This window comes from Stenella coeruleoalba, assembly GCF_951394435.1.
Source record: "Stenella coeruleoalba genome assembly, contig: scaffold_98, whole genome shotgun sequence".
NCBI lineage: Eukaryota > Metazoa > Chordata > Mammalia > Artiodactyla > Delphinidae > Stenella > Stenella coeruleoalba.
Genome location: NW_027646255.1, coordinates 123,843 through 147,665, shown reverse-complemented (window position 1 = coordinate 147,665; position 23,823 = coordinate 123,843). Strand labels below are relative to the sequence as shown.

Genomic DNA, 23,823 nt, shown 5'->3' with positions numbered 1-23,823 from the left:
GTCCTATAGCTTAGGGAAATTAAAATCAAAAAGACACAGCCACCCCAAAGTTTGGAACGGCTCTGTTTACAAGAACCTCATTTACAGTACAAGTTCAACATCGCAGAAAGTGAAAAATGGATAAAGAAGTTGTGGTATTTACTTACAAAGCAATATCACTCAGCAATGAAATCTGTGTCATCAGGCCCTTAGCAGCACAATGAGTGGATTCAGGTATGATGATTCTAACTGAAATAAGTCACACAGAAAAAGAAATATCATAAGATATCAGTAATACACGGAATGTAAACTTGGCTACACAGGAACTGAATTACAGAACAGAACAGGGTCTCAAATTTAGAAAACCAACTTATGCTTGCTTAAGGGTAAAGGTGAGTTGGGGTGCTGCATAAAACCAGAGATTGAAATGAGCACAGATAAAGTTCCTTAAGCCAAATATGGAATAGACAAGAGCTACTCCTTGCTCAACGAAATGGACTCAACACCGCATATTAAACGCCTAAGAATGTACCTGACTAGTAAGTATCTTAAAACCTATAGATTGCTATGTCTCCGAAAGCGAATCAAGCATGTGTACAAGGGCATAAACGCAGCAGTGATAGGATTGGAGAGGTTCGGTGAGCAAATGAAGACCCTTTGAAGTCATATTGCATGGTACCCATTACACGGGTCTCAACTCTCCAGCTTTAAGGTATTCTTCCTTCAGCTAAAACATGCATGTGGAACCCAAGTATGATCAACCATGTGAACGGGAGACGTGTTCAAATATGTCTCAGTTTTCGTACCCTGGTACTCGGGTGCAACATTCCAGACGCTTTACTAACACTCTCCCCACTTGGAGAGTCAGCGCCTTTAACCTCCTGTTTGGCCCAGTTTGCAATTTCTGTGGAAGATGAACAGGAATAGTGAGAACCAATGAGAGGCTAGCTGGAGGTGTCTGGACGGGCAAATTTAACTCTCATTTCCCACCAGGAAGAGGAAATAACCAAAGGCTCAGCGTGCCATACCGGAACCAGATTAGGGCCTGAAGCCATCCTGCGGTGTTGCGGCCAGCTCAAAAGAAAGCGAGTTGAAGAAAGGAGCTCAGGGGCACTGTAATTCACAAACCTGCAGAGTTATAAATGACAGCTATCGTCCAAAAATAGGCTGAAGTAAGGCTGCCAAGAGGACTTGAAAGCGGGGCAGAATTGCAGGAAACCGATTTCAGGAGGTAGACTGGAATTGCATTGCAAGCATAGGAAAAGAGGCAGAACGTCCACAATGATGCACTTGGCCAAAAAGGGCGTATGCGTTTTTTCCTGAATATATTCAGGAAAAAACGCATACGCCCTTTTTGGCCAACCAAGCAAGCTTGCAAAGAAAATCTGCACTACAATGAAGTCTCACTTCCCCCCGGTCAAAAGGGCCATCTGAAAAAAGTGTAAAATCCAGAAAGGCAGGACAGGCCATGGAGAACTGGGAGCCTTGTTATGCTGATGGGCGGGATGTAAATTGCCAACAACCACTCCGGAGAAGTGTATGGTGTTTCCTGATACATCTAAAAGACAAAGCAACAGAACCTAGGGCACTTCCACTTATGGTCCTATAGCTTAGGGAAATTAAAATCAAAAAGACACAGCCACCCCAAAGTTTGGAACGGCTCTGTTTACAAGAACCTCGTTTACAGTACAAGTTCAACATCGCAGAAAGTGAAAAATGGATAAAGAAGTTGTGGTATTTACTTACAAAGCAATATCACTCAGCAATGAAATCTGTGTCATCAGGCCCTTAGCAGCACAATGAGTGGATTCAGGTATGATGATTCTAACTGAAGTAAGTCACACAGAAAAAGAAACATCATAAGATATCAGTAATACACGGAATGTAAACTTGGCTACACAGGAACTGAATTACAGAACAGAACAGGGTCTCAAATTTAGAAAACCAACTTATGCTTGCTTAAGGGTAAAGGTGAGTTGGGGTGCTGCATAAAACCAGAGATTGAAATGAGCACAGATAAAGTTCCTTAAGTCAAATATGGAATAGACAAGAGCTACTCCTTGCTCAACGAAATGGACTCAACACCGCATATTAAACGCCTAAGAATGTACCTGACTAGTAAGTATCTTAAAACCTATGGATTGCTATGTCTCCGAAAGAGAATCAAGCATGTGTACAGGGGCATAAACGCAGCAGTGATAGGATTGGAGAGGTTCGGTGAGCAAATGAAGACCCTTTGAAGTCATATTGCATGGTACCCATTCCACGGGTTTCAACTACCCAGGTTTAAGGTATTCTTCCTTCAGCTAAAACATGCATGTGGAACCTAGAGTATGATCAACCATGTGATCGGGAGACGTGTTCAAATATGTCTCAGTTTTCGTACCCTGGTACTCGGGTGCAACATTCCAGACGCTTTACTAACACTCTCCCCACTTGGAGAGTCAGCGCCTTTAACCTCCTGTTTGGCCCAGTTTGCAATTTCTGTGGAAGATGAACAGGAATAGCGAGAACCAATGAGAGGCTAGCTGGAGGTGTCTGGACGGGCAAATTTAACTCTCATTTCCCACCAGGAAGAGGAAATAACCAAAGGCTCAGCGTGCCGTACCGGAACCAGATTAGGGCCTGAAGCCATCCTGCGGTGTTGCGGCCAGCTCAAAAGAAAGCGAGTTGAAGAAAGGAGCTCAGGGGCACTGTAATTCACAAACCTGCAGTTATAAATGACAGCTATCGTCCAAAAATAGACTGAAGTAAGGCTGCCAAGAGGACTTGAAAGTGGGGCAGAATTGCAGGAAACCGATTTAAGGAGGTAGACTGGAATTGCATTGCAAGCATAGGAAAAGAGGCAGAACGTCCACAATGATGCACTTGGCCAAAAAGGGCATATGCGTTTTTTCCTGAATATATTCAGGAAAAAACGCATATGCCCTTTTTGGCCAACCAAGCAAGCTTGCAAAGGAAATCTGCACTACAATGAAGTCTCACTTCCCCCCGGTCAAAAGGGCCATCTGAAAAAAGTGTAAAATCCAGAAAGGCAGGACAGGCCATGGAGAACTGGGAGCCTTGTTATGCTGATGGGCGGGATGTAAATTGCCAACAACCACTCCGGAGAAGTGTATGGTGTTTCCTGAAACATCTAAAAGACAAAGCAACAGAACCTAGGGCACTTCCACTTATGGTCCTATAGCTTAGGGAAATTAAAATCAAAAAGACACAGCCACCCCAAAGTTTGGAACGGCTCTGTTTACAAGAACCTCGTTTACAGTACAAGTTCAACATCGCAGAAAGTGAAAAATGGATAAAGAAGTTGTTGTATTTACTTACAAAGCAATATCACTCAGCAATGAAATCTGTGTCATCAGGCCCTTAGCAGCACAATGAGTGGATTCAGGTATGATGATTCTAACTGAAGTAAGTCACACAGAAAAAGAAACATCATAAGATATCAGTAATACACGGAATGTAAACTTGGCTACACAGGAACTGAATTACAGAACAGAACAGGGTCTCAAATTTAGAAAACCAACTTATGCTTGCTTAAGGGTAAAGGTGAGTTGGGGTGCTGCATAAAACCAGAGATTGAAATGAGCACAGATAAAGTTCCTTAAGTCAAATATGGAATAGACAAGAGCTACTCCTTGCTCAACGAAATGGACTCAACACCGCATATTAAACGCCTAAGAATGTACCTGACTAGTAAGTATCTTAAAACCTATGGATTGCTATGTCTCCGAAAGAGAATCAAGCATGTGTACAGGGGCATAAACGCAGCAGTGATAGGATTGGAGAGGTTCGGTGAGCAAATGAAGACCCTTTGAAGTCATATTGCATGGTACCCATTCCACGGGTTTCAACTACCCAGGTTTAAGGTATTCTTCCTTCAGCTAAAACATGCATGTGGAACCTAGAGTATGATCAACCATGTGATCGGGAGACGTGTTCAAATATGTCTCAGTTTTCGTACCCTGGTACTCGGGTGCAACATTCCAGACGCTTTACTAACACTCTCCCCACTTGGAGAGTCAGCGCCTTTAACCTCCTGTTTGGCCCAGTTTGCAATTTCTGTGGAAGATGAACAGGAATAGCGAGAACCAATGAGAGGCTAGCTGGAGGTGTCTGGACGGGCAAATTTAACTCTCATTTCCCACCAGGAAGAGGAAATAACCAAAGGCTCAGCGTGCCGTACCGGAACAAGATTAGGGCCTGAAGCCATCCTGCGGTGTTGCGGCCAGCTCAAAAGAAAGCGAGTTGAAGAAAGGAGCTCAGGGGCACTGTAATTCACAAACCTGCAGAGTTATAAATGACAGCTATCGTCCAAAAATACACTGAAGTAAGGCTGCCAAGAGGACTTGAAAGCGGGGCAGAATTGCAGGAAACCGATTTCAGGAGGTAGACTGGAATTGCATTGAAAACATAGGAAAAGAGGCAGAACGTCCACAATGATGCACTTGGCCAAAAAGGGCGTATGCGTTTTTTCCTGAATATATTCAGGAAAAAACGCATACGCACTTTTTGGCCAACCAAGCAAGCTTGCAAAGGAAATCTGCACTACAATGAAGTCTCACTTCCCCCCGGTCAAAAGGGCCATCTGAAAAACGTGTAAAATCCAGAAAGGCAGGACAGGCCATGGAGAACTGGGAGCCTTGTTATGCTGATGGGCGGGATGTAAATTGCCAACAGACACTCGGGAGAAGTGTATGGTGTTTCCTGAAACATCTAAAAAACAAAGCAACAGAGCCTAGGGCACTGCCACTTATGGTCCTATAGCTTAGGGAAATTAAAATCAAAAAGACACAGCCACCCCAAAGTTTGGGATGCCTCTGTTTACAAGAACCTCGTTTACAGTACAAGTTCAACATCGCAGAAAGTGAAAAATGGATAAAGAACTTGTGGTACTTAGGTACAATGCAGTATCACTCAGCAATGAAATCTATGTCATCAGGCCCATAGCAGCATAATGAGTGGATTCAGGTACGATGATTCTAACTGAAATAAGTCACACAGAAAAAGAAACATCATAAGATATCACTAATACACGGAATGTAACCTTGGCTACACAGGAACTGCATTCCAAAACAGAACAGGGTCTCAAATTTAGAAAACCAACTTATGCTTGCTTAAGGGGAAAGGTGAGTTGGGGTGCTGCATAAAACCAGAGATTGAAATGAGCACAGATAAAGTTCCTTAAGCCAAATATGGAATAGACAAGAGCTACTCCTTGCTCAACGAAATGGACTCAAAACCCCATATTAAACGCCTAAGAATGTACCTGACTAGTAAGTATCTTAAAACCTATGGATTGCTATGTCTCCGAAAGAGAATCAAGCATGTGTACAGGGGCATAAACGCAGCAGTGATAGGATTGGAGAGGTTCGGTGAGCAAATGAAGACCCTTTGAAGTCATATTGCATGGTACCCATTCCACGGGTTTCAACTACCCAGGTTTTAGGTATTCTTCCTTCAGCTAAAACATGCATGTGGAACCCAGAGTATGATCAACCATGTGATCGGTAGACGTGTTCAAATATGTCTCAGTTTTCCTCCCCTGGTACTCGGGTGCAACATTCCAGACGCTTTACTAACACTCTCCCCACTTGGAGAGTCAGCGCCTTTAACCTCCTGTTTGGCACAGTTTGCAATTTCTGCGGAAGATGAACAGGAATAGCGAGAACCAATGAGAGGCTAGCTGGAGGTGTCTGGACGGGCAAATTTAACTCTCATTTCCCAACAGGAAGAGGAAATAACCAAAGGCTCAGCGTGCCGTGCCGGAACCAGATTAGGGCCTGAAGCCATCCTGCGGTGTTGCGGCCAACTCAAAATAAAGCGAGTTGAAGAAAGGAGCTCAGGGGCACTGTAATTCACAAACCTGCAGAGTTATAAATGACAGCTATCGTCCAAAAATAGACTGAAGTAAGGCTGCCAAGAGGACTTGAAAGCGGGGCAGAATTGCAGGAAACCGATTTCAGGAGGTAGACTGGAATTGCATTGAAAGCATAGGAAAAGAGGCAGAACGTCCACAATGATGCACTTGGCCAAAAAGGGCGTATGCGTTTTTTCCTGAATATATTCAGGAAAAAACGCATACGCCCTTTTTGGCCAACCAAGCAAGCTTGCAAAGGAAATCTGCACTACAATGAAGTCTCACTTCCCCCCGGTCAAAAGGGCCATCTGAAAAAAGTGTAAAATCCAGAAAGGCAGGACAGGCCATGGAGAACTGGGAGCCTTGTTATGCTGATGGGCGGGATGTAAATTGCCAACAACCACTCAGGAGAAGTGTATGGTGTTTCCTGAAACATCTAAAAAACAAAGCAACAGAACCTAGGGCACTTCCACTTATGGTCCTATAGCTTAGGGAAATTAAAATCAAAAAGACACAGCCACCCCAAAGTTTGGAACGGCTCTGTTTACAAGAACCTCGTTTACAGTACAAGTTCAACATCGCAGAAAGTGAAAAATGGATAAAGAAGTTGTGGTATTTACTTACAAAGCAATATCACTCAGCAATGAAATCTGTGTCATCAGGCCCTTAGCAGCACAATGAGTGGATTCAGGTATGATGATTCTAACTGAAATAAGTCACACAGAAAAAGAAACATCATAAGATATCAGTAATACACGGAATGTAAACTTGGCTACACAGGAACTGAATTACAGAACAGAACAGGGTCTCAAATTTAGAAAACCAACTTATGCTTGCTTAAGGGTAAAGGTGAGTTGGGGTGCTGCATAAAACCAGAGATTGAAATGAGCACAGATAAAGTTCCTTAAGCCAAATATGGAATACACAAGAGCTACTCCTTGCTCAACGAAATGGACTCAACACAGCATATTAAACGCCTAAGAATGTACCTGACTAGTAAGTATCTTAAAACCTATGGATTGCTATGTCTCCGAAAGAGAATCAAGCATGTGTACAGGGGCATAAACGCAGCAGTGATAGGATTGGAGAGGTTCGGTGAGCAAATGAAGACCCTTTGAAGTCATATTGCATGGTACCCATTCCACGGGTTTCAACTACCCAGGTTTTAGGTATTCTTCCTTCAGCTAAAACATGCATGTGGAACCCAGAGTATGATCAACCATGTGATCGGGAGACGTGTTCAAATATGTCTCAGTTTTCCTCCCCTGGTACTCGGGTGCTACATTCCAGACGCTTTACTGACACTCTCCCCAGTTGGAGAGTCAGCGCCTTTAACCTCCTGTTTGGCACAGTTTGCAATTTCTGCGGAAGATGAACAGGAATAGCGAGAACCAATGAGAGGCTAGCTGGAGGTGTCTGGACGGGCAAATTTAACTCTCATTTCCCACCAGGAGGAGGAAATAACCAAAGGCTCAGCGTGCCGTGCCAGAACCAGATTAGGGCCTGAAGCCATCCTGCGGTGTTGCGGCCAGGTCACAAGAAAGCGAGTTGAAGAAAGGAGCTCAGGGGCACTGTAATTCACAAACCTGCAGAGTTATAAATGACAGCTATCGTCCAAAAATAGACTGAAGTAAGGCTGCCAAGAGGACTTGAAAGCGGGGCAGAATTGCAGGAAACCGATTTCAGGAGGTAGACTGAAATTGCTTTGAAAGCATAGGAAAAGAGGCAGAACGTCCACAATGATGCACTTGGCCAAAAAGGGCGTATGTGTTTTTTCCTGAATATATTCAGGAAAAAACGCATACGCCCTTTTTGGCCAACCAAGCAAGCTTGCAAAGGAAATCTGCACTACAATGAAGTCTCACTTCCCCCCGGTCAAAAGGGCCATCTGAAAAAAGTGTAAAATCCAGAAAGGCAACAGGCCATTGAGAACTGGGAGCCTTGTTATGCTGATGGGCGGGATGTAAATTGCCAACAGACACTTGGGAGAAGTGTATGGTGTTTCCTGAAACATCTAAAAAACAAAGCAACAGAACCTAGGGCACTTCCACTTATGGTCCTATAGCTTAGGGAAATTAAAATCAAAAAGACACAGCCACCCCAAAGTTTGAAACTGCTCTGTTTACAAGAACCTCGTTTACAGTACAAGTTCAACATCGCAGAAAGTGAAAAATGGATAAAGAATTTGTGGTATTTACTTACAAAGCAATATCACTCAGCAATGAAATCTGTGTCATCAGGCCCTTAGCAGCACAATGAGTGGATTCAGGTATGATGATTCTAACTGAAATAAGTCACACAGAAAAAGAAACATCATAAGATATCAGTAATACACGGAATGTAAACTTGGCTACACAGGAACTGAATTACAGAACAGAACAGGGTCTCAAATTTAGAAAACCAACTTATGCTTGCTTAAGGGGAAAGGTGAGTTGGGGTGCTGCATAAAACCAGAGATTGAAATGAGCACAGATAAAGTTCCTTAAGCCAAATATGGAATAGACAAGAGCTACTCCTTGCTCAACGAAATGGACTCAACACCCCATATTAAACGCCTAAGAATGTACCTGACTAGTAAGTATCTTAAAACCTATGGATTGCTATGTCTCCGAAAGAGAATCAAGCATGTGTACAGGGGCATAAACGCAGCAGTGATAGGATTGGAGAGGTTCGGTGAGCAAATGAAGACCCTTTGAAGTCATATTGCATGGTACCCATTCCACGGGTTTCAACTACCCAGGTTTTAGGTATTCTTCCTTCAGCTAAAACATGCATGTGGAACCCAGAGTATGATCAACCATGTGATCGGGAGACGTGTTCAAATATGTCTCAGTTTTCCTCCCCTGGTACTCGGGTGCAACATTCCAGACGCTTTACTAACACTCTCCCCAGTTGGAGAGTCAGCACCTTTAACCTCCTGTTTGGCACAGTTTGCAATTTCTGCGGAAGATGAACAGGAATAGCGAGAACCAATGAGAGGCTAGCTGGAGGTGTCTGGACGGACAAATTTAACTCTCATTTCCCACCAGGAGGAGGAAATAACCAAAGGCTCAGCGTGCCGTGCCAGAACCAGATTAGGGCCTGAAGCCATCCTGCGGTGTTGCGGCCAGGTCACAAGAAAGCGAGTTGAAGAAAGGAGCTCAGGGGCACTGTAATTCACAAACCTGCAGAGTTATAAATGACAGCTATCGTCCAAAAATAGACTGAAGGAAGGCTGCCAAGAGGACTTGAAAGCGGGGCAGAATTGCAGGAAACCGATTTCAGGAGGTAGACTGAAATTGCATTGAAAGCATAGGAAAAGAGGCAGAACGTCCACAATGATGCACTTGGCCAAAAAGGGCGTATGTGTTTTTTCCTGAATATATTCAGGAAAAAACGCATACGCCCTTTTTGGCCAACCAAGCAAGCTTGCAAAGGAAATCTGCACTACAATGAAGTCTCACTTCCCCCCGGTCAAAAGGGCCATCTGAAAAAAGTGTAAAATCCAGAAAGACAGGACAGGCCATGGAGAACTGGGAGCCTTGTTATGCTGATGGGCGGGATGTAAATTGCCAACAGACACTCGGGAGAAGTGTATGGTGTTTCCTGAAACATCTAAAAAAGAAAGCAACAGAGCCTAGGGTACTGCCACTTATGGTCCTATAGCTTAGGGAAATTAAAATCAAAAAGACACAGCCACCCCAAAGTTTGGGACGCCTCTGTTTACAAGAACCTCGTTTACAGTACAAGTTCAACATCGCAGAAAGTGAAAAATGGATAAAGAAGTTGTGGTATTTACTTACAAAGCAATATCACTCAGCAATGAAATCTATGTCATCAGGCCCTTAGCATCACAATGAGTGGATTCAGGTATGATGATTCTAACTGAAATAAGTCACACAGAAAAAGAAACATCATAAGATATCAGTAATACACGGAATGTAAACTTGGCTACACAGGAACTGAATTACAGAACAGAACAGGGTCTCAAATTTAGAAAACCAACTTATGCTTGCTTAAGGGGAAAGGTGAGTTGGGGTGCTGCATAAAACCAGAGATTGAAATGAGCACAGATAAAGTTCCTTAAGTCAAATATGGAATAGACAAGAGCTACTCCTTGCTCAACGAAATGGACTCAACACCGCATATTAAACGCCTAAGAATGTACCTGACTAGTAAGTATCATAAAACCTATGGATTGCTATGTCTCCAAAAGAGAATCAAGCATGTGTACAGGGGCATAAACGCAGCAGTGATAGGATTGGAGAGGTTCGGTGAGCAAATGAAGACCCTTTGAAGTCATATTGCATGGTACCCATTACACGGGTCTCAACTCTCCAGGTTTAAGGTATTCTTCCTTCAGATAAAACATGCATGTGGAACCCAAGTATGATCAACCATGTGAACGGGAGACGTGTTCAAATATGTCTCAGTTTTCCTCCCCTGGTACTCGGGTGCAACATTCCAGATGCTTTACTAACACTCTCCCCACTTGGAGAGTCAGCGCCTTTAACCTCCTGTTTGGCCAGTTTGCAATTTCTGCGGAAGATGAACAGGAATAGCGAGAACCAATGAGAGGCTAGCTGGAGGTGTCTGGACGGGCAAATTTAACTCTCATTTCCCACAAGGAAGAGGAAATAACCAAAGGCTCAGCGTGCCGTACCGGAACCAGATTAGGGCCTGAAGCCATCCTGCGGTGTTGCGGCCAGCTCAAAAGAAACCGAGTTGAAGAAAGGAGCTCAGGGGCACTGTAATTCACAAACCTGCAGAGTTATAAATGACAGCTATCGTCCAAAAATAGACTGAAGTAAGGCTGCCAAGAGGACTTGAAAGCGGGGCAGAATTGTAGGAAACCGATTTCAGGAGGTAGACTGGAATTGCATTGAAAGCATAGGAAAAGAGGCAGAACGTCCACAATGATGCACTTGGCCAAAAAGGGCGTATGCGTTTTTTCCTGAATATATTCAGGAAAAAACGCATACGCCCTTTTTGGCCAACCAAGCAAGCTTGCAAAGGAAATCTGCACTACAATGAAGTCTCACTTCCCCCCGGTCAAAAGGGCCATCTGAAAAAAGTGTAAAATCCAGAAAGGCAGGACAGGCCATGGAGAACTGGGAGCCTTGTTATGCTGATGGGCGGGATGTAAATTGACAACAACCACTCGGGAGAAGTGTATGGTGTTTCCTGAAACATCTAAAAAACAAAGCAACAGAACCTAGGGCACTTCCACTTATGGTCCTATAGCTTAGGGAAATTAAAATCAAAAAGACACAGCCACCCCAAAGTTTGGAACGGCTCTGTTTACAAGAACCTCGTTTACAGTACAAGTTCAACATCGCAGAAAGTGAAAAATGGATAAAGAAGTTGTGGTATTTACTTACAAAGCAATATCACTCAGCAATGAAATCTGTGTCATCAGGCCCTTAGCAGCACAATGAGTGGATTCAGGTATGATGATTCTAACTGAAGTAAGTCACACAGAAAAAGAAACATCATAAGATATCAGTAATACATGGAATGTAAACTTGGCTACACAGGAACTGAATTACAGAACAGAACAGGGTCTCAAATTTAGAAAACCAACTTATGCTTGCTTAAGGGGAAAGGTGAGTTGGGGTGCTGCATAAAACCAGAGATTGAAATGAGCACAGATAAAGTTCCTTAAGCCAAATATGGAATAGACAAGAGCTACTCCTTGCTCAATGAAATGGACTCAACACCGCATATTAAACGCCTAAGAATGTACCTGACTAGTAAGTATCTTAAAACCTATAGATTGCTATGTCTCCGAAAGAGAATCAAGCCTGTGTACAGGGGCATAAACGCAGCAGTGATAGGATTGGAGAGGTTCGGTGAGCAAATGAAGACCCTTTGAAGTCATATTGCATGGTACCCATTCCACGGGTTTCAACTACCCAGGTTTAAGGTATTCTTCCTTCAGCTAAAACATGCATGTGGAACCTAGAGTATGATCAACCATGTGATCGGGAGACGTGTTCAAATATGTCTCAGTTTTCGTACCCTGGTACTCGGGTGCAACATTCCAGACGCTTTACTAAAACTCTCCCGACTTGGAGAGTCAGTCCCTTTAACCTCCTGTTTGGCCCAGTTTGCAATTTCTGCGGAAGATGAACAGGAATAGCGAGAACCAATGAGAGACTAGCTGGAGGTGTCTGGACGGGCAAATTTAACTCTCATTTCCCACCAGGAAGAGGAATTAACCAAAGGCTCAGCGTGCCGTGCCGGAACCAGATTAGGGCCTGAAGCCATCCTGCGGTGTTGCGGCCATCTCAAAAGAAAGCGAGTTGAAGAAAGGAGCTCAGGGGCACTGTAATTCACAAACCTGCAGAGTTATAAATGACAGCTATCGTCCAAAAATAGACTGAAGTAAGGCTGACAAGAGGACTTGAAAGCGGGGCAGAATTGCAGGAAACCGATTTCAGGAGGTAGACTGGAATTGCATTAAAAGCATAGGAAAAGAGGCAGAACGTCCACAATGATGCACTTGGCCAAAAAGGGCGTATGCGTTTTTTCCTGAATATATTTAGGAAAAAACGCATACGCCCTTTTTGGCCAACCAAGCAAGCTTGCAAAGGAAATCTGCACTACAATGAAGTCTCACTTCCCCCCGGTCAAAAGGGCCATCTGAAAAAAGTGTAAAATCCAGAAAGGCAGGACAGGCCATGGAGAACTGGGAGCCTTGTTATGCTGATGGGCGGGATGTAAATTGCCAACAACCACTCGGGAGAACTGTATGGTGTTTCCTGAAACATCTAAAAAACAAAGCAACAGAACCTAGGGCACTTCCACTTATGTTCCTATAGTGTAGGGAAATTAAAATCAAAAAGACACAGCCACCCCAAAGTTTGGAACGGCTCTGTTTACAAGAACCTCGTTTACAGTACAAGTTCAACATCGCAGAAAGTGAAAAATGGATAAAGAACTTGTGGTACTTACGTACAATGCAGTATCACTCAGCAATGAAATCTATGTCATCAGGCCTGTAGCAGCATAATGAGTAGATTCAGGTACGATGATTCTAACTGAAATAAGTCACACAGAAAAAGAAACATCATAAGTTATCACTAATACACGGAATGTAAACTTGGCTACACAGGAACTGAATTCCAAAACAGAACAGGTTCTCAAATTTAGAAAACCAACTTATGCTTGCTTAAGGGGAAAGGTGAGTTGGGGTGCTGCATAAAACCAGAGATTGAAATGAGCACAGATAAAGTTCCTTAAGCCAAATATGGAATAGACAAGAGCTACTCCTTGCTCAACGAAATGGACTCCACACCGCATATTAAACGCCTAAGAATGTACCTGACTAGTAAGTATCTTAAAACCTATGGATTGCTATGTCTCCGAAAGAGAATCAAGCATGTGTACAGGGGCATAAACGCAGCAGTGATAGGATTGGAGAGGTTCGGTGAGCAAATGAAGACCCTTTGAAGTCATATTGCATGGTACCCATTCCACGGGTTTCAACTACCCAGGTTTTAGGTATTCTTCCTTCAGCTAAAACATGCATGTGGAACCCAGAGTATGATCAACCATGTGATCGGGAGACGTGTTCAAATATGTCTCAGTTTTCCTCCCCTGGTACTCGGGTGCAACATTCCAGACGCTTTACTAACACTCTCCCCACTTGGAGAGTCAGCGCCTTTAACCTCCTGTTTGGCACAGTTTGCAATTTCTGCGGAAGATGAACAGGAATAGCGAGAACCAATGAGAGGCTAGCTGGAGGTGTCTGGACGGGCAAATTTAACTCTCATTTCCCACCAGGAGGAGGAAATAACCAAAGGCTCAGCGTGCCGTGCCAGAACCAGATTAGGGCCTGAAGCCATCCTGCGGTGTTGCGGCCAGGTCACAAGAAAGCGAGTTGAAGAAAGGAGCTCAGGGGCACTGTAATTCACAAACCTGCAGAGTTATAAATGACAGCTATCGTCCAAAAATAGACTGAAGTAAGGCTGCCAAGAGGACTTGAAAGCGGGGCAGAATTGCAGGAAACCGATTTCAGGAGGTAGACTGGAATTGCATTGAAAGCATAGGAAAAGAGGCAGAACGTCCACAATGATGCACTTGGCCAAAAAGGGCGTATGCGTTTTTTCCTGAATATATTCAGGAAAAAACGCATACGCCCTTTTTGGCCAACCAAGCAAGCTTGCAAAGGAAATCTGCACTACAATGAAGTCTCACTTCCCCCCGGTCAAAAGGGCCATCTGAAAAAAGTGTAAAATCCAGAAAGACAGGACAGGCCATGGAGAACTGGGAGCCTTGTTATGCTGATGGGCGGGATGTAAATTGCCAACAGACACTCGGGAGAAGTGTATGGTGTTTCCTGAAACATCTAAAAAACAAAGCAACAGAGCCTAGGGTACTGCCACTTATGGTCCTATAGCTTAGGGAAATTAAAATCAAAAAGACACAGCCACCCCAAAGTTTGGGACGCCTCTGTTTACAAGAACCTCGTTTACAGTACAAGTTCAACATCGCAGAAAGTGAAAAATGGATAAAGAAGTTGTGGTATTTACTTACAAAGCAATATCACTCAGCAATGAAATCTATGTCATCAGGCCCTTATCATCACAATGAGTGGATTCAGGTATGATGATTCTAACTGAAATAAGTCACACAGAAAAAGAAACATCATAAGATATCAGTAATACACGGAATGTAAACTTGGCTACACAGGAACTGAATTACAGAACAGAACAGGGTCTCAAATTTAGAAAACCAACTTATGCTTGCTTAAGGGTAAAGGTGAGTTGGGGTGCTGCATAAAACCAGAGATTGAAATGAGCACAGATAAAGTTCCTTAAGTCAAATATGGAATAGACAAGAGCTACTCCTTGCTCAACGAAATGGACTCCACACCGCATATTAAACACACCGCATATTAAACGCCTAAGAATGTACCTGACTAGTAAGTATCATAAATCCTATGGATTGCTATGTCTCCAAAAGAGAATCAAGCATGTGTACAGGGGCATAAACGCAGCAGTGATAGGATTGGAGAGGTTCGGTGAGCAAATGAAGACCCTTTGAAGTCATATTGCATGGTACCCATTACACGGGTCTCAACTCTCCAGGTTTAAGGTATTCTTCCTTCAGCTAAAACATGCATGTGGAACCCAAGTATGATCAACCATGTGAATGGGAGACGTGTTCAAATATGTCTCAGTTTTCCTCCCCTGGTACTCGGGTGCAACATTCCAGACGCTTTACTAACACTCTCCCCACTTGGAGAGTCAGCGCCTTTAACCTCCTGTTTGGCCAGTTTGCAATTTCTGCGGAAGATGAACAGGAATAGCGAGAACCAATGAGAGGCTAGCTGGAGGTGTCTGGACGGGCAAATTTAACTCTCATTTCCCACAAGGAAGAGGAAATAACCAAAGGCTGAGCGTGCCGTACCGGAACCAGATTAGGGCCTGAAGCCATCCTGCGGTGTTGGGGCCAGCTCAAAAGAAACCGAGTTGAAGAAAGGAGCTCAGGGGCACTGTAATTCACAAACCTGCAGAGTTATAAATGACAGCTATCGTCCAAAAATAGACTGAAGTAAGGCTGCCAAGAGGACTTGAAAGCGGGGCAGAATTGCAGGAAACCGATTTCAGGAGGTAGACTGGAATTGCATTGAAAGCATAGGAAAAGAGGCAGAACGTCCACAATGATGCACTTGGCCAAAAAGGGCGTATGCGTTTTTTCCTGAATATATTCAGGAAAAAACGCATACGCCCTTTTTGGCCAACCAAGCAAGCTTGCAAAGGAAATCTGCACTACAATGAAGTCTCACTTCCCCCCGGTCAAAAGGGCCATCTGAAAAAAGTGTAAAATCCAGAAAGGCAACAGGCCATTGAGAACTGGGAGCCTTGTTATGCTGATGGGCGGGATGTAAGTTGCCAACAGACACTTGGGAGAAGTGTATGGTGTTTCCTGAAACATCTAAAAAACAAAGCAACAGAGCCTAGGGCACTTCCACTTATGGTCCTATAACTTAGGGAAATTAAAATCAAAAAGACACAGCCACCCCAAAGTTTGGGACGGCTCTGTTTACAAGAACCTCGTTTACAGTACAAGTTCAACATCGCAGAAAGTGAAAAATGGATAAAGAACTTGTGGTACTTACGTACAATGCAGTATCACTCAGCAATGAAATCTATGTCATCAGGCCCGTAGCAGCATAATGAGTAGATTCAGGTACGATGATTCTAACTGAAATAAGTCACACAGAAAAAGAAACATCATAAGATATCAGTAATACACGGAATGTAAACTTGGCTACACAGGAACTGAATTACAGAACAGAACAGGGTCTCAAATTTAGAAAACCAACTTATGCTTGCTTAAGGGGAAAGGTGAGTTGGGGTGCTGCATAAAACCAGAGATTGAAATGAGCACAGATAAAGTTCCTTAAGCCAAATATGGAATAGACAAGAGCTACTCCTTGCTCAACGAAATGGACTCAACACCGCATATTAAACGCCTAAGAATGTACCTGACTAGTAAGTATCTTAAAACCTATGGATTGCTATGTCTCCGAAAGAGAATCAAGCATGTGTACAGGGGCATAAACGCAGCAGTGATAGGATTGGAGAGCTTCGGTGAGCAAATGAAGACCCTTTGAAGTCATATTGCATGGTACCCATTCCACGGGTTTCAACTACCCAGGTTTTAGGTATTCTTCCTTCAGCTAAAACATGCATGTGGAACCCAGAGTATGATCAACCATGTGATCGGGAGACGTGTTCAAATATGTCTCAGTTTTCCTCCCCTGGTACTCGGGTGCAACATTCCAGACGCTTTACTAACACTCTCCCCACTTGGAGAGTCAGCGCCTTTAACCTCCTGTTTGGCACAGTTTGCAATTTCTGCAGAAGATGAACAGGAATAGCGAGAACCAATGAGAGGCTAGCTGGAGGTGTCTGGACGGGCAAATTTAACTCTCATTTCCCACCAGGAGGAGGAAATAACCAAAGGCTCAGCGTGCCGTGCCAGAAACAGATTAGGGCCTGAAGCCATCCTGCGGTGTTACGGCCAGGTCACAAGAAAGCGAGTTGAAGAAAGGAGCTCAGGGGCACTGTAATTCACAAACCTGCAGAGTTATAAATGACAGCTATCGTCCAAAAATAGACTGAAGTAAGGCTGCCAAGAGGACTTGAAAGCGGGGCAGAATTGCAGGAAACCGATTTCAGGAGGTAGACTGAAATTGCATTGAAAGCATAGGAAAAGAGGCAGAACGTCCACAATGATGCACTTGGCCAAAAAGGGCGTATGTGTTTTTTCCTGAATATATTCAGGAAAAAACGCATACACCCTTTTTGGCCAACCAAGCAAGCTTGCAAAGGAAATCTGCACTACAATGAAGTCTCACTTCCCCCCGGTCAAAAGGGCCATCTGAAAAAAGTGTAAAATCCAGAAAGACAGGACAGGCCATGGAGAACTAGGAGCCTTGTTATGCTGATGGGCGGGATGTAAATTGCCAACAGACACTCGGGAGAAGTGTATGGTGTTTCCTGAAACATCTAAAAAACAAAGCAACAGAGCCTAGGGTACTGCCACTTATGGTCCTATAGCTTAGGGAAATTAAAATCAAAAAGACACAGCCATCCCAAAGTTTGGGACGCCTCTGTTTACAAGAACCTCGTTTACAGTACAAGTTCAACATCGCTGAAAGTGAAAAATGGATAAAGAAGTTGTGGTATTTACTTACAAAGCAATATCACTCAGCAATGAAATCTATGTCATCAGGCCCTTAGCATCACAATGAGTGGATTCAGGTATGATGATTCTAACTGAAATAAGTCACACAGAAAAAGAAACATCATAAGATATCAGTAATACACGGAATGTAAACTTGGCTACACAGGAACTGAATTACAGAACAGAACAGGGTCTCAAATTTAGAAAACCAACTTATGCTTGCTTAAGGGTAAAGGTGAGTTGGGGTGCTGCATAAAACCACAGATTGAAATGAGCACAGATAAAGTTCCTTAAGTCAAATATGGAATAGACAAGAGCTACTCCTTGCTCAACGAAATGGACTCAACACCGCATATTAAACGCCTAAGAATGTACCTGACTAGTAAGTATCATAAAACCTATGGATTGCTATGTCTCCAAAAGAGAATCAAGCATGTGTACAGGGGCATAAACGCAGCAGTGATAGGATTGGAGAGGTTCGGTGAGCAAATGAAGACCCTTTGAAGTCATATTGCATGGTACCCATTACACGGGTCTCAACTCTCCAGGTTTAAGGTATTCTTCCTTCAGCTAAAACATGCATGTGGAACCCAAGTATGATCAACCATGTGAACGGGAGACGTGTTCAAAAATGTCTCAGTTTTCCTCCCCTGGTACTCGGGTGCAACATTCCAGACGCTTTACTAACACTCTCCCCACTTGGAGAGTCAGCGCCTTTAACCTCCTGTTTGGCCAGTTTGCAATTTCTGCGGAAGATGAACAGGAATAGCGAGAACCAATGAGAGGCTAGCTGGAGGTGTCTGGACGGGCAAATTTAACTCTCATTTCCCACCAGGAAGAGGAAATAACCAAAGGCTCAGCGTGCCGTACCGGAACCAGATTAGGGCCTGAAGCCATCCTGCGGTGTTGCGGCCAGCTCAAAAGAAAGCGAGTTGAAGAAAGGAGCTCAGGGGCACTGTAATTCACAAACCTGCAGAGTTATAAATGACAGCTATCGTCCAAAAATAGACTGAAGTAAGGCTGCCAAGAGGACTTGAAAGCGGGGCAGAATTGCAGGAAACCGATTTCAGGAGGTAGACTGGAATTGCATTGAAAGCATAGGAAAAGAGGCAGAACGTCCACAATGATGCACTTGGCCAAAGAGGGCGTATGCGTTTTTTCCTGAATATATTCAGGAAAAAACGCATACGCCCTCTTTGGCCAACCAAGCAAGCTTGCAAAGGAAATCTGCACTACAATGAAGTCTCACTTCCCCCCGGTCAAAAGGGCCATCTGAAAAAAGTGTAAAATCCAGAAAGGCAGGACAGGCCATGGAGAACTGGGAACCTTGTTATGCTGATGGGCGGGATGTAAATTGCCAACAACCACTCGGGAGAAGTGTATGGTGTTTCCTGAAACATCTAAAAAACAAAGCAACAGAACCTAGGGCACTTCCACTTATGGTCCTATAACTTAGGGAAATTAAAATCAAAAAGACACAGCCACCCCAAAGTTTGGGACGCCTCTGTTTACAAGAACCTCGTTTACAGTACAAGTTCAACATCGCAGAAAGTGAAAAATGGATAAAGAACTTGTGGTAGTTACGTACAATGCAGTATCACTCAGCAATGAAATCTATGACATCAGGCCCGTAGCAGCATAATGAGTAGATTCAGGTACGATGATTCTAACTGAAATAAGTCACACAGAAAAAGAAACATCATAAGATATCACTAATACACGGAATGTAAACTTGGCTACACAGGAACTGAATTCCAAAACAGAACAGGTTCTCAAATTTAGAAAACCAACTTATGCTTGCTTAAGGGGAAAGGTGAGTTGGGGTGCTGCATAAAACAAGAGATTGAAATGAGCACAGATAAAGTTCCTTAAGCCAAATATGGAATAGACAAGAGCTACTCCTTGCTCAACGAAATGGACTCCACACCGCATATTAAACGCCTAAGAATGTAACTGACTAGTAAGTATCTTAAAACCTATGGATTGCTATGTCTCCGAAAGAGAATCAAGCATGTGTACAGGGGCATAAACGCAGCAGTGATAGGATTGGAGAGGTTCGGTGAGCAAATGAAGACCCTTTGAAGTCATATTGCATGGTACCCATTCCACGGGTTTCAACTACCCAGGTTTTAGGTATTCTTCCTTCAGCTAAAACATGCATGTGGAACCCAGAGTATGATCAACCATGTGATCGGGAGACGTGTTCAAATATGTCTCAGTTTTCGTACCCTGGTACTCGGGTGCAACATTCCAGACGCTTTACTAACACTCTCCCCACTTGGAGAGTCAGCGCCTTTAACCTCCTGTTTGGCACAGTTTGCAATTTCTGCGGAAGATGAACAGGAATAGCGAGAACCAATGAGAGGCTAGCTGGAGGTGTCTGGACGGGCAAATTTAACTCTCATTTCCCACCAGGAAGAGGAAATAACCAAAGGCTCAGCGTGCCGTACCGGAACCAGATTAGGGCCTGAAGCCATCCTGCGTTGTTGCGGCCAGCTCAAAAGAAACCGAGTTGAAGAAAGGAGCTCAGGGGCACTGTAATTCACAAACCTGCAGAGTTATAAATGACAGCTATCGTCCAAAAATAGACTGAAGTAAGGCTGCCAAGAGGACTTGAAAGCGGGGCAGAATTGCAGGAAACCGATTTCAGGAGGTAGACTGGAATTGCATTGAAAGCATAGGAAAAGAGGCAGAACGTCCACAATGATGCACTTGGCCAAAAAGGGCGTATGCGTTTTTTCCTGAATATATTCAGGAAAAAACGCATACGCCCTTTTTGGCCAACCAAGCAAGCTTGCAAAGGAAATCTGCACTACAATGAAGTCTCACTTCCCCCCGGTCAAAAGGGCCATCTGAAAAAAGTGTAAAATCCAGAAAGGCAGGACAGGCCATGGAGAACTGGGAGCCTTGTTATGCTGATGGGCGGGATGTAAATTGCCAACAACCACTCGGAAGAAGTGTATGGTGTTTCCTGAAACATCTAAAAAACAAAGCAACAGAACCTAGGGCACTTCCACTTATGGTCCTATAGCTTAGGGAAATTAAAATCAAAAAGACACAGCCACCCCAAAGTTTGGAACGGCTCTGTTTACAAGAACCTCGTTTACAGTACAAGTTCAACATCGCAGAAAGTGAAAAATGGATAAAGAAGTTGTGGTATTTACTTACAAAGCAATATCACTCAGCAATGAAATCTGTGTCATCAGGCCCTTAGCAGCACAATGAGTGGATTCAGGTATGATGATTCTAACTGAAGTAAGTCACACAGAAAAAGAAACATCATAAGATATCAGTAATACACGGAATGTAAACTTGGCTACACAGGAACTGAATTACAGAACAGAACAGGGTCTCAAATTTAGAAAACCAACTTATGCTTGCTTAAGGGTAAAGGTGAGTTGGGGTGCTGCATAAAACCAGAGATTGAAATGAGCACAGATAAAGTTCCTTAAGTCAAATATGGAATAGACAAGAGCTACTCCTTGCTCAATGAAATGGACTCAACACCGCATATTAAACGCCTAAGAATGTACCTGACTAGTAAGTATCTTAAAACCTATAGATTGCTATGTCTCCGAAAGAGAATCAAGCATGTGTACAGGGGCATAAACGCAGCAGTGATAGGATTGGAGAGGTTCGGTGAGCAAATGAAGACCCTTTGAAGTCATATTGCATGGTACCCATTCCACGGGTTTCAACTACCCAGGTTTAAGGTATTCTTCCTTCAGCTAAAACATGCATGTGGAACCTAGAGTATGATCAACCATGTGATCGGGAGACGTGTTCAAATATGTCTCAGTTTTCGTACCCTGGTACTCGGGTGCAACATTCCAGACGCTTTACTAACACTCTCCCGACTTGGAGAGTCAGTCCCTTTAACCTCCTGTTTGGCCCAGTTTGCAATTTCTGCGGAAGATGAACAGGAATAGCGAGAACCAATGAGAGACTAGCTGGAGGTGTCTGGACGGGCAAATTTAACTCTCATTTCCCACCAGGAAGAGGAATTAACCAAAGGCTCAGCGTGCCGTGCCGGAACCAGATTAGGGCCTGAAGCCATCCTGCGGTGTTGCGGCCAGCTCAAAAGAAAGCGAGTTGAAGAAAGGAGCTCAGGGGCACTGTAATTCACAAACCTGCAGAGTTATAAATGACAGCTATCGTCCAAAAATAGACTGAAGTAAGGCTGCCAAGAGGACTTGAAAGCGGGGCAGAATTGCAGGAAACCGATTTCAGGAGGTAGACTGGAATTGCATTAAAAGCATAGGAAAAGAGGCAGAACGTCCACAATGATGCACTTGGCCAAAAAGGGCGTATGCGTTTTTTCCTGAATATATTCAGGAAAAAACGCATACGCCCTTTTTGGCCAACCAAGCAAGCTTGCAAAGGAAATCTGCACTACAATGAAGTCTCACTTCCCCCCAGTCAAAAGGGCCATCTGAAAAAAGCGTAAAATCCAGAAAGACAACAGGCCATTGAGAACTGGGAGCCTTGTTATGCTGATGGGCGGGATGTAAGTTGCCAACAGACACTTGGGAGAAGTGTATGGTGTTTCCTGAAACATCTAAAAAACAAAGCAACAGAGCCTAGGGCACTTCCACTTATGGTCCTATAACTTAGGGAAATTAAAATCAAAAAGACACAGCCACCCCAAAGTTTGGAACGGCTCTGTTTACAAGAACCTCGTTTACAGTACAAGTTCAACATCGCAGAAAGTGAAAAATGGATAAAGAACTTGTGGTACTTACGTACAATGCAGTATCACTCAGCAATGAAATCTATGTCATCAGGCCCGTAGCAGCATAATGAGTAGATTCAGGTACGATGATTCTAACTGAAATAAGTCACACAGAAAAAGAAACATCATAAGATATCTCTAATACACGGAATGTAAACTTGGCTACACAGGAACTGCATTCCAAAACAGAACAGGGTCTCAAATTTAGAAAACCAACTTATGCTTGCTTAAGGGTAAAGGTGAGTTGGGGTGCTGCATAAAACCAGAGATTGAAATGAGCACAGATAAAGTTCCTTAAGCCAAATATGGAATAGACAAGAGCTACTCCTTGCTCAACGAAATGGACTCAACACCGCATATTAAACGCCTAAGAATGTACCTGACTAGTAAGTATCTTAAAACCTATAGATTGCTATGTCTCCGAAAGAGAATCAAGCATGTGTACAGGGGCATAAACGCAGCAGTGATAGGATTGGAGAGGTTCGGTGAGCAAATGAAGACCGTTTGAAGTCATATTGCATGGTACCCATTCCACGGGTTTCAACTACCCAGGTTTTAGGTATTCTTCCTTCAGCTAAAACATGCATGTGGAACCCAGAGTATGATCAACCATGTGATCGGGAGATGTGTTCAAATATGTCTCAGTTTTCCTCCCCTGGTACTCGGGTGCAACATTCCAGACGCTTTACTAACACTCTCCCGACTTGGAGAGTCAGTCCATTTAACCTCCTGTTTGGCCCAGTTTGCAATTTCTGCGGAGGATGAACAGGAATAGCGAGAACCAATGAGAGACTAGCTGGAGGTGCCTGAACGGGCAAATTAAACTCTCATTTCCCACCAGGAAGAGGAATTAACCAAAGGCTCAGCATGCCGGGCCGGAACCAGATTAGGGCCTGAAGCCATCCTGCGGTGTTGCGGCCAGGTCACAAGAAAGCGAGTTGAAGAAAGGAGCTCAGGGGCACTGTAATTCACAAACCTGCAGAGTTATAAATGACAGCTATCGTCCAAAAATAGACTGAAGTAAGGCTGCCAAGAGGACTTGAAAGCGGGGCAGAATTGCAGGAAACCGATTTCAGGAGGTAGACTGGAATTGCACTGAAAGCATAGGAAGAGAGGCAGAACGTCCACAATGATGCACTTGGCCAAAAAGGGCGTATGCGTTTTTTCCTGAATATATTCAGGAAAAAACGCATACGCCCTTTTTGGCCAACCAAGCAAGCTTGCAAAGGAAATCTGCACTACAATGAAGTCTCACTTCCCCCCGGTCAAAAGGGCCATCTGAAAAAAGTGTAAAATCCAGAAAGGCAGGACAGGCCATGGAGAACTGGGAGCCTTGTTATGCTGATGGGCGGGATGTAAATTGCCAACAGACACTCAGGAGAAGTGTATGGTGTTTCCTGAAACATTTAAAAAACAAAGCAACAGAGCCTAGGGCACTTCCACTTATGGTCCTATAGCTTAGGGAAATTAAAATAAAAAGGACACAGCCACCCCAAAGTTTGGGACGCCTCTGTTTACAAGAACCTCGTTTACCGTACAAGTTCAATATCACAGAAAGTGAAAAATGGAT

At 43.8% G+C, this 23,823-nt stretch overlaps 1 long non-coding RNA gene across 7 annotated transcripts in view; it reads right to left on the bottom strand.

The window, feature by feature from the left end:
• Positions 1-23,823, bottom strand: part of LOC307181236 — a 1,179,595-nt gene that overhangs the window by 1,033,496 nt on the left and 122,276 nt on the right. Inside the window, exon 3 of one of the 7 annotated variants that reach the window (XR_013826189.1) lies at positions 12,776-12,857. The exons of the other annotated variants lie outside the window; for them this stretch is intronic. This is a non-coding gene — a long non-coding RNA (uncharacterized lncRNA). The remainder of the gene's footprint in view (positions 1-12,775; positions 12,858-23,823) is intronic. 7 annotated transcript variants of the gene reach the window in all.